The 12,126-nt window shown below is 43.9% G+C and overlaps 1 pseudogene; it reads left to right on the plus strand.

Moving 5' to 3' along the window:
- Positions 1-5,523: 5,523 nt before the first annotated feature.
- LOC131882390 (prostaglandin E synthase 2-like) lies at positions 5,524-11,638 on the plus strand (annotated as a pseudogene).
- Positions 11,639-12,126: the final 488 nt, after the last annotated feature.

Here is a 12,126-nt window from a genome sequence, read left to right on the forward strand (position 1 = left end):
TGGCGTCGAAACGTTATTGAAGAAAAGAAAGGGTACTCATGAAAATCATCATTGCGAGGTGGTATTTTCTAGATATTTGAAATTGAGGTGACAATGGGCGAGGGAGCAGGTGGCTTCGTTCAACACATCCTCTCAGTTTCAAGTATTCTTCATCCATGTTCTTGGAAATAATGGAGAACGCCGGATCATCCTCTGAAACCCTCGCGCAGAGAGCCACCTCCAAGGACAGGTCCGCCGCGAAGGTGGGGAACCTGCTCAACGTGTCAGCAATCAGGTGATTTTTGCCCGAAACCCACGTAGTTGTGAACAAGTATTGTTCGAGATTTTCGCACAACCTCTGAATCCTTGCGTTCTCAATTGACCCTAGCTTCTCGAAGATCCCCAAGAGGGGTCTGTGATCCGTGACTACTGTATTTCAAACTCCGGCATTCCTTGTAGAAAGGACTTGCACTTTTGTCTCGCGAACCAAATCGCGCTCAACTCCAGCTCAATGGTAACATAGGTCGTCTGTGCCGGAGATAAAGCGCATGAACCACACTGAACGAGGCGGATCTTCCCGCGTCCATCCACCGACCTTTCGCGCTGAATCAGGGCAAAGCCCAAACCGTGTAGACGCAAGTCATCCGTCAATAATTACGCGTGCAACGCCAGGTCAAATGGTTAGACGACTGCTGGGGAGGTCAAGATGCGGTACTTACCATCAGGCAACAAGAACGCGCACAAGTACGAGGACTTCTCGTCCAGCGGGATCTGGAAGAATCCGTGTACGGCGTCCAACTTCGCAAACCATCTGCTCTCCAACTGGATCTGGTGCATTAGGTCAGGGACCAAGGAGAACGGATGGACTGGTCGCTGTTTTGCCTTGTTCAATCTCCGGTAGTCCACAACCAACCTCACCTTGCTGCCTTGTTTTGGCACGAAGTGGGCGGGCGCGCACCACTCCGTCAGCTCCGGGCACCGAACCATCATCTTAGCGCGCAGCAATTCCTCCCGCAAAACTGTCGATGGTTCTTCATGGTGTACTGGGATCAATCTCGCCGTTAAGACATGATAAGGTACAATACATTTATCATCCTTCAGTTCAATTTTCATAGCACCGCCAGACATGGAGCCCGTCTCATCTCCAAGTGAGGAGACCATCACATCCGCTGCGCCCGTCAAGAAGCAGCGGATCCGTTCGACCTTGCTCTTTGCTTCACCCTCGATCTTGCTGATGGCTTTCTCGATTTCTGTGGCTTGCTTTGAGGACAGGGGTGGAGGTGTCTCCACATCTGGCGGTGGCGTTGTATCCGCCTTGATCGTGTTGATCGTAACACACGTATGGGCTGTGGGAAAGTTGGGTGAGAGATCACCCAAGGTGATGAGGTCCTTCTTGCCGATTAACGGATCCATCATGTCCGGGCAGACCGCCGCCGATATAGTCGCCGTTCAGCGCGCAACTTCAGAACAAAACCTTTCCCACATTTTGCATGAGTGGTGTTCCATTTGCCGCGCTCAGTACCATCCGCAAGGGTGCCAAGACAGATCCTTGCAGGCATGCCACCGGTATAACAGTGCGAGCTACTCCCTAGTCAGGTAAACCTTTGACCTTGAATCCATTGTTGCCATATCTTCCCGATATTGTAATAAACTCCATATCTGTCGACCTTGATCTTATAGTGTTCAATCTTCCGGCAGAAGGGGAACGACTGCGTTCGCCATTATGTTTCATGCCAGGGAATCCACCCCGACCTTGTTCCCTCTCGCAGGCGGGCTTCATTGGCGACAAAGGTTCTGGATATGTCCCACCTTGCCACATGAGTAACATGGATGATCTCGGAATGGACAAGCTTCTCGAGTGTGTGGGTGTCCACAGCCACCGCAGCTAGCGGCCACGGCCGCCAGGATGGCCTCAGCCGTAACAGGAACGGCCGTGACAGACGGGGCAGCCATATCCTTCAGCATGCCTTCATGCTTGATTGCCTTCTCAAGTAAGTCGCTCATCATCGGATTGTTGATCTTCCTTAACTTCGAGAACATAACTTGTTCCTCCGTGGTTCCAGCCAAGGCTATGAATATCTTGAACTGTGCCGGAGTAATAGAAGACAGTTCCACTTCGTTGGCTCGGCAATTCACATTGCCTGTTCTTCTTCAAGCAGAACAACGCCAGTCTTTGCATGAACAGCGGCTTCAACTCCAAGAAATGTTTTTCTAGGATCAAATAGCAAGCCTCCACTGATGCCGCATTCCGTATTTCCTCCTCAATGGCAACGCAGAGGTCGCTGGCAAGGAAAGTTCTAAAAAGACCCTTCTGGCCATCGTTGTCCATTGACTCCCCGTGTGATGCATTGAAGTATATACGAAATTTTTCAATCCAGACTCGCATTTCAAACGGTTCTGCTTCCGACGACAGCAATAGTGGTTTCACCTCCGGGACAGACTTGAACTGCCGAGGGCGTTCTTGCTCCCCATCCGCCGCCCGCTTTTGCTGTTGTACTGACACTGACAAGGACGCAGAGGGCGCGGTCTCGGTCTTCTCGCAGGCCATGCAGATTGCCGCCACTGTAGAGATTTTTGCGGAGTAATCGTCCACTGCCTTGGTCTTCTCCTTGTAGGTCGCTTTGGCGTCGACCTCGACCAAGGTCTGTTCGGCAATCAAATCGTCATAAAACACTGTCATCTCCTCCAGTTTTGTCTCCGCCTCACTTAAGAGGCTGCACAGGCGGTTCAGCACCGCACCGGGCTTATCCAGCTCCCGAATCATATTCAACTTCTTCGTCACCTGCGACTTCCTGTTCAAGATTTGCTCTTTGACACCCATGATGATCTAACCGTTGAACGTGACGTAGTCCAAAGGCAGAGACGACGTGCTCCCTCTCAGCTTGGAGAGAGAGATTACTCATTCTAAAAACTTGACGATCTTGATCGAGAGAAATTCGACTCCCTGATCGAAGGGTGGCTTCTGCTGTCACGTGAACGAAATCCCCAACAGATGGTCAATTATATCTCTCGCACAATGGATCTCAAACAAAATTCATATCGCCTCTTGCTTTAACGGAAGTTTTGAATTGCTCCAGGCAACGAAAAATGTGTTGAATTGGGCGAGCTATTGGGCTATCAATTCCAACACTATTGGGACCCAAAATCCCTTCTAAACAAAATGTTTTTTATGATGGGCTAAAGAGTACTCTAACCAACACAAAATGTCCGCACTAAAGAGGGGATTATGAAGTTCTTTGTCTCTGGCTTTCACTGTCAGTGTTCACGGGCACAGAATTCTATCTTGGAAATCTGGAAATCCCAATGTTTGTGGGCACTCAGGGCACAGAATTCTGTCTTGTAAGCACTCTGAAACAAATTCTTATATTGCCACCTGGCAAAAACAGTCAATCGTCTTGCGACACCAAACAAATCGCAAATCAAAATTTATTCACGGGAATCGGCAATCCCGGGTCGCGGCACCAAAAAGAGAACTCTATGTTCTTTGGTCGCGAGCGGTTCCTCACTTTACATCAATGAGGGTAAAATTCCACTACAAGACCGGTCAAGGTATAAAAATCACGGGCATCAAAGAATTCCCGGGTCGCGGCACCAAAAAGAGACTCTATGTTCCGTCCACCAGCCAGGGGTGAAAGGTCCTGACTCATTGAATTCCCATGGTGAACGGAAACATGGAACTCCTGACCAAGCACTAGGTAAAAATACCTTGATAGCTCTCTAAAATGGAGAGCACCTAGTACATGGGCTTAAATTTCTTAGACCTATCTTAAGGCCTCCGGTTAAAACCCTAATCAGGGCATACGAGCAATAGTTCGAGCTTCCTTTATCAGGGCCTCAAACAATCATCAAATGACTAAGGATACAAATCGCTAGCTACCTCTACTCCCCATTGGTCCCAGATCAATCTCTGTTGCTGGCATACCTAGGCCAATCTTCAAGGCTAACTATCCTGCAAAATGTGGTCACTATCCTAGTCTACTGGGTATCTATCAAACGATGCTGATCTCTACACTTGGAGTCATAACACTGATTCTTGCCAAATCAAAGATGAACTTCGATTGCAGTTCCATCTACTTTATTCAATTGCTCTACATGAAAATGACACTCTACCAATCAGCTGTCTTGCTCGGGTAATGAAAGAGGGGTAATTGCTTGGCCATGGAAGAGGGAAAACATGCATGGATAGAAACTGGTTTGATCCTACTTTTTGATGAGGGTGAGTCTTGCGTCCAACGGAGATCCACGGCGATGACGTCGGTTCGATGGGATTGAAGGTCCAGAATCGAATTGACGGAGTATAACTCAGAAGTTGCACCTGTACTCAGCTCCAGAGACTTTTCAACTCGTCTATACTGGCTCACTGAAGTATGCTGTGCACTTCCCCAGGTCCTCTTGACTCTGCACGGCTTCCTGGGTCCCGTCTCCAAGCGTTGACTTTCACTGCTCTGATTTCAAAATAGGTCTACTTGATTTCCAGCACGTTAGCACAATTGTCCTTTGTTCACCCAACGAGTAGTGCTTCACGATCGGAGAGGTCCTTTCACTTCGGGTGTTCCAACATAACCCTGTTCTGCTTGAGCACAAAAGATGTGACTTATCTCCTCGAGATCCAAAAGGTGCCTCTGCTCTCCTCGAGCGCAAAATTGTAACTGTGCGTTGATTCAACTTTCCCTTGCAATGTTGGCTTCTGCCTCTTCCACATGGAGGCTAAACGGGTTGTTCCAGGGCCCTTGGTGGACGGCGACGGTTTCTTCCGTAAAACCGTTGCACCTGCATGACATCTGACCGCAACAGGGATTTTCACATACCAATGTCCAGGGTTGACCTCTTTTTGTCAGGCTAGCCACATTGGCCATCAAGGGGTTTCCCGGATTGCCGACAATGGATTATGTCTGCCTCTTCTGTAGGGTGTGGCATGTGGGCAACATCTGACCACCACTGGGTCTGAACGGCAAAGGGTTGACATTGGGCCGGAACTACGTCCCAACGGGATATCCAGGAAGGATTGGTCGTCATTTGCCGTCAGGGGGCCGACATTTTTGGTAACATCGATCCTTGAGGATGAGATTGCTTGTTCAGATCCTCTTCCCCCTTCTCAAAATGATCACGAGAATGTCGTTTTTGATGACCAAAGATATGTCCTGTTTTCTCCTCCCTTCAACCATGTATCCGTTATTCCTCACCCATGGTTGTAACTGGGCTGACCAGCCCCTCGGGAACTAGAGCTTTTCCTTGGTTAAAGGAACGATGTAGAGATTGATTCACACTGAATCACAAAGCTCTTTGATACAACTGGTTCCAGTGACATTTTACATCTATGATCAAGGGCTGGAGGAGCTGGTTATGATGGATCACGACGTCACTACGAGCATTAGGCTGGCATTTGGTCGACATCTGACCGACAAACGGACTACACAATGGGCAATTCAACAACTTTGTGATTTTCCCAAGATAATAACAAACATTATCTCAACATCTTGATAAAACCCGTTCCGGGAACAATCATTCATCCTGTACATCATTTATCCGTATCATATTAGGATGATGTACGCGATTGTGGACGGAACACGCATGAAAGGGGCCGCTCAAGGGGCTGAGTCGACCGGAGAACGCATCCTGCCACCTTTGGATGTTGGGATGAAAGTCAGCATTCAAGATAAGACAACGAAACGCTGGGTTCCTGGTGGAATCATTGTTGAACGACTGAGTTTGGGACGGTCTTACGTCGTTCAAACCCCGTCCGGATTGGTCCAAAAAAATCGGAGGTTTTGCGCACCTCAGGAGCGATCTTGCCGATAACAACGACAGGCTCGCCTTCTACCGCTGTCTCTCGTGTTCCTTCCGGCAGCTCGCGTCTTCACGAAGCGAGGAAATAAGTATTTCATGATTTGATTTTCTTGCGTTTAACATCAACTTTGCGCTTCTGCGCCTTATTGTTTGTGATGCTTTACGCCACTTCATTTTAGTTTTGCGTCATATCTATTGTTTTTCAACGTCACTAATGACTTATTCCGTGCCTTTTCATATTTTTCGATCTGGGGGGGGGGGGAGGTTATAGAATTCGTATATATTATTATCTCTATATATGAAATTGATGCACGGTATTGCTCGGCGCTTGTAGCCTAAGCTGACAGAAAATATACAGGAACTGGTTCACGAAAGGATCTTCAAAAAAAAAATATCTTTACGCGTTTCTTTTTCAGCTTCCAGAATGGTCTTTAAGTTTTGCGTTATCTTATGACAACTGAGGAAGCTGAAGGCTCTACAGAAATTTTACGAAAATGTGTTTGATTTGGATCTGGGATCCATGCAAACTCAATGTTTTGGAACAAAATTGAAGGTTCAAAATTAACTGCAATGGTGCTCTGACCTCACTGTTGTACCCTTTTAATACAGGGCACTAGGACCGGTATTTGAATGGTGAGGCAAGCAAGCTGGAATCTCTCTAAAATGTCTGTAAAATGTGACAAGCAAGACCCACTTTCTTTGTGAATTAGCTTGAATGAAGTTTTCCTCACTTCACAAATTTAGAATAATGATATATCTTATCAAAAATCATTGGCCATTGCTACATGAGCAAACATATCTAAAAGACTTTTGTGTTAGGAATGAGGTGAATAAAGCCCTTTTTATAAGTCCACATGGCTTTTTTGTATGGCTGTTGTGTATATACAAATGTATGAAACCAAACACGCCATCTTCAGCATGAAACAAAATAACTGTCTTTAATCACAGAACAAGTTATTGATGACTCGGTTCCTTTTTGCCTGGGGCTGGCTTGGCTTGCTCTTGTTATTTTGAAAGTAACAAAGTAACTTCATGAAAAATGTTGGTGGGGTGTGCATCAAACCTTCTATCCAACGCAATGCCACGTTTTTGTGATCACGCAACCAAAATCGGACTCGTAAAAGTCCGTTCGATTCAAGGGAGGGTCGAAATCAAACGAAAAAAAATATGAAATTGAGTTCTGGAATGTCTCCCTTCATTCATCAGGTTGAGTGATAACCCTCCAAAGGGCTTTACGATGGAGTCCTTTAATTTGCAACTGCAACGCTGCCAAAACACAGTGATGCCAGTTTGAGATATCCTTGCAAATGGGAATGTTTTGCCTTGTTCTATTAAGTGTCATCTTGATACATCTTGGTTAAAACCCAAATGTGATTTACAAACCATCATCAAATACGCAAGCATTTCTTGAAATTTTGGGCAGTAAGACATATAACTTTGTCATACTAGCCATATTCATAAAAGCCTTCAGATTTTTTTTAATTTGCTTTTGAAAACGTACAGTATCAGACACCTTTCGTACCTTCGCTGAAATACTGAAGAGTCCCAACCTTTCTAACCTCTCCAAAAACGAGAGCTCTCTCATATCCTTAATGTTCCTGGAAAAACATCTTTGGGCCTGCTCGAGCTTTTTGCAAACCTGCTGAACTCATGGGAGCCCAAATGGGTTGAAGCATATTCAAGATGCGGTTGAACAATCAACTGTGTACAGAGTTAGCATCGTGATGCTATCTCTGGACTTAAACTCGCGATACATCCAACCACACATTTTAAAAGCTTTAAAACTACACCTAAATCTTTCATAGATGAGACCTACTCAATATCTTTACCTCCATTTTCTATGAGTAGAGTATTCAAAGGAGTTGATCCAAAGGTCATTGAGCGTTTGCTATTTATGTATCACTTTTCATGTTGATCAATTCACAAATAGCTTTTAATATCCTGATGCAATTTTGGCATGCATTGCCAGATAAGGACCTCATTGACTGGTACAAAACAATTTTCTTTGGGCAAGCTAAATCAGTGATAACTAGGGCTTGTGAAATAAAGATAGAAAACAAAAAGTCAAGTATTGCACCCAGATGTGGGCAGAAACAGCTATAATAGTTATCTCCTACTGTGATTCAAGTAGATTTTCAAGAAACAGCTGTATTATAAAACATTTTTAATGTCACTTTTGTAGTTCAGATGTTGTACTGCTATCGTGGCACAATATCATAATACTGTTTGCTCAAACAAATCCATTAAATATAATCGAAAGTGAAATACAATCCTTGCTTGGGCATGTTGCATTAACAGCTTGCCTGCAATTTTGCTCCTCCAGAACCCTATATTTGTCGTCCACTTCACTTAATCACAAGAATTGGGTGTGAATCACGCCCCCGTTTGGCACGATCTTAAATCTACTGAGTGGCAAGCCTGACCAGCTGTTGTGCATGTCCTCTGTTGCATCAACAACATGTTACAAAAGTAACACCCGTGCATCCCTCCTATCTTGTGTTTAGTTTATGAATCTGTAGTGTCCTCCTCCACACAATGTACGTCGTGTCACGGCTGAGACAAGGGGCGTGCATCACCCGGCCCATTCTTCACTCCCATTTCGTTAGCCGCTTGGCTCAACACATAAGCCTTTTTGTTTCTAAATTGTATTCCACCAATCAAAGTCCACCCTCTGCCAAAGTTCCTCCCTCCTCGTCAAAGAAATCCCATTTATTGAAAGTTGTCATTGGCAGCGTCATCGTCGGGACAGGCTACGCCCTCTATGAAAGGTCGAAGGCGCCAAAGCGCCACCTATTGGCAACCCTCAAACTTCGCCGGAGGACTTTTTGTTAAAAGAGGAAGTGCCTGAATTGAAAGTTGCCCGCGATTTGTTAACCCCAGTGACCAGACTGGCCTTAAACTTACCTTGTTTCAGTACCAACCATGTCCGTTTTGCTGCAAGACACGGGCTTTGTTGGACTATTATGGCCTGAGCTATGACGTCATTGAGGTCAACTCTGTGACCCGCACTCAGGTGGGCTTGGTGATTTTTTCATTCTTAATTTAAGTTCTGTTTTTTATCCGAAAAACTAAATGAAAGAGGCTTTTTGGTAGTTATCTGTATTGGTTAGTGAATGAGAAAGAAAAGAGTGTTGAAAAATAAGATTTTTCTTGTTGTTTGAAAATAATAGTGTTAAAGACAGGTTATGTATGAATATGTGAAAAGGTCACTAGCCATCTTGATCTTAATTTTGTGAAAAGAGCGACTTCCACTCAAGTACCTTTGTGAGCACAACTTCAATAAATACAAAGAAATTGCGAGTTAAACAAGGTGTTGTTAAAGGATAGAGTTATCAACTTATATCACTCCAGATGCTTCTTGACTATCTTGATGCATTGGAATGTTTACAATGACAGTTAATTTCTCTTCTGATGAGCTCCAAGGTTATATAGATTTATAGTGGAGTTGTTTTTTGCAGGTGAAATGGTCGGATTTATAAGAAAGTGCCCATATTGGTGGCTGAGACGCCTAGCGGTCAGAAAATGAAGCTGACCGACTCCACCATGATCATTTCGGCCATGGCCAGTTTCCTCACGGACAAATCGCAAAGTAAGTAAACAAAAAATGATTGTAGGGAATATCCCAGATGCTTCGAAAGCTCCTGAGACATGTGTTTTACATTTCATTTGAAGTTGAATTTGTGACCAAGGTCTGCTTGGAATTCACTGGCGTACCCTCCAACCTGTTTTCAATTTTAGCTTCGTACCCTTAACACTGAAAATGTCAAATGCTACTTTTATATTTTGACATTATTTATGCATGTTATATATTATATTATGTATGTTATTTTATTGTAATGCATAGTTGGACAGCGCACTTAAAATCGAATTATTTGTTATTTCTGTCTTTTCACATCTTCCTAACTGATGCAATGCCTAAAATTAAATAGTAAAAAACACATAATAGAGGCGATATCCAATTCTCCTGCCATATGGAGAACTGATTTCCCCGACATGAAACGTCATTTTGAAGGGATTATAAAGTTTACTGAATATAGTTCAATCTTGCTGCCATTTCATTGTTATAGATGTTTCAATGTTTGATATTAATGAACTCAATCAAAGTTCCTTGAACTTCATGAAAGTGCCATGTTGATGATGAATTTGTGGTTTTCTCGGTCTGAATTGAAGAAATATATGGCATTTGAACAAAGCATCATGAAAACGTTTTTTCAGCTAAAACGTTGAATTATGTGCAAGGCAAACTTCCCAATCTTCCCTCTAATTAACAACTCATTCAATTTCTGGTCAGGCCTTTTGGAGGTGGTTTCGTGTTTCCCGGGATCAACTATCGAAACCACGACGGCAAGGAGAAAATGGACGTCATGAACAAGTACTTCTTGATGTACAAGGACGCTCCCACACATCGAACCAAAGAAGACATTGTCAATGAACGGAAATGAGACGATGGGTGGACGATGAACTCGTTTCATAAGCTCAGGTAAGGTTTGGGTGGTACACTTTGTAGATCGTTGCACAAAACATTATTAGCTTTTGAGATGCGTCTCAAGCGCCTTTTCAATGCAATTAGTCATTTTCCAAAGGACAAGGAGATCAAATGAATGTGCGTAAGAATCAATGAAATGCAATCAGTGCAATAAGAGCGACATGTTTGTAACATCGTGAAAAAAATTTTTTTTTTATGAGCTTCAGGAAATCTATCATTTGGAAAATTGTCATAATTTCACTTTGGAGCCAAAAAACGTCACGAGCGATTGCCTCGAATCTTTCAAAGCCTCAAGTCTGTTGTCCTCAGGTTAGGGGGACAAGCACAATTAAATCTAAGTGAACCGTTTCAAACACAATTATTGTTTGTTCAAATGTTCGTTCATCAAGGAACTTTTTTTTCGGTTACTCGACTTTGAACACATATTAAGGATTATAGATATGATCCTACAAGTTGGCTTTTGATAAGCGTACACGTACGTGTACAAGATTTCGGGACTGGTACAAGACATCGTTAAATGAATCTGAAACCAAAGTCCAATTTGAACTAGAATCATTTACAAGTTTTGTAAGATGTTGTCGGTCAGTGTTTAACAAAGGGTGAGGCCACAAGACTAGCCTTGAAAATAAATAATGACCGTCGATTCATCTCACGTTTTCCGAAAATCTTAATGAGTCCATGGAGAAGGCTGATGAAGCCTCTTCTCGGTTGCATCTTCCCAAAGCTTTTTGGCTGCATGCACTAATTTAGTGGGATGAAGATTCTCCAATTATCTTTGTTGCTGAGAAAATACAACATTTTCCTTGACATGACAGTCTTTAAAGGCTCTGTATTCGTTAATTGATTCCCTTTCTCAGGCTTAGTGAGTGTCATGGGTGGAGTAAAAAAGTGTTGGATTAATTATGCAATTTTTTTCGAACTTTTTGTCTGCTGAAGTCGATTCGATTTCTGAACGCTACAAAGCGATCTAAAAAGAAGCCTTTTGTCATGTATGCTTCAAAAATACCCGGGTCCTTTGTGGATTTTTTCGACTACGCATTTCAAAGTTTTGAAAAGGATTCAAGTAATTGATTGACCTATCTCACCTCGAGCTAGAAAATCCATACGAATGACTTCCACTCCGACATTCAATAAACTATCAGAGAGTACTGAACTCAATAAGCTACAGTGTTATGCCTCCTTGTCCTTGAATCAATTGGGATGACAAGTTCATTCATTCATTCTCGAATCTCTCTTGCAGTCCTAACGTTTACCGAACTCCTTCGGAAGCTTTGCAAGCCTTCTATTGTTTGAGGAAATGGTGACTGGAAGGCATTTCGCCACATGGGAACGTTACTTGGTGATCTACTTCGGAGCCTGGTCATGTGGATCATTGCAAGCGCTTGAAGACCGACACCACTCAAGGATACGTGCGAAACCTCCTTGTATGACGATTGCAATCACTGGGCCAAACCAGTGAGAAGCGTGGTGGGCGTTTCATGGGCGGGGACAAGCCAACTTGGCTGACCTGGGCGTGTATGGTTTCTGAAGTGCCATTGAAAGGGTGCGACGCCCTTCACGGACCTGATAAATATTCGGATATCGACCTTGGTTTGAGGCCACCAAGGAGCATCCAGAGCCATGAAGGACAATACTTTTGCAAGGCCGATAAGTGACGACAAAGTTTGAACACATCGCTTGAGGAGGTATGGATCCACTTGAAAGTCAAAAAAGCTAACTAGATTGGTGCGTGTTAATTTTGTCGTGATTGTCCTGTCCTTTGAACAGTTTTTTTGCATAAAGCTCAACAATTGATTGTGCCACCGTATTACGAGGGTCAATGCATGGAAATAATCACGAATATAGATGCCCTTTTGGACGTTCCTAGAAGTCTG

The sequence above is a fragment of the Tigriopus californicus genome, chromosome 6 (assembly GCF_007210705.1).
Source record: "Tigriopus californicus strain San Diego chromosome 6, Tcal_SD_v2.1, whole genome shotgun sequence".
NCBI lineage: Eukaryota > Metazoa > Arthropoda > Copepoda > Harpacticoida > Harpacticidae > Tigriopus > Tigriopus californicus.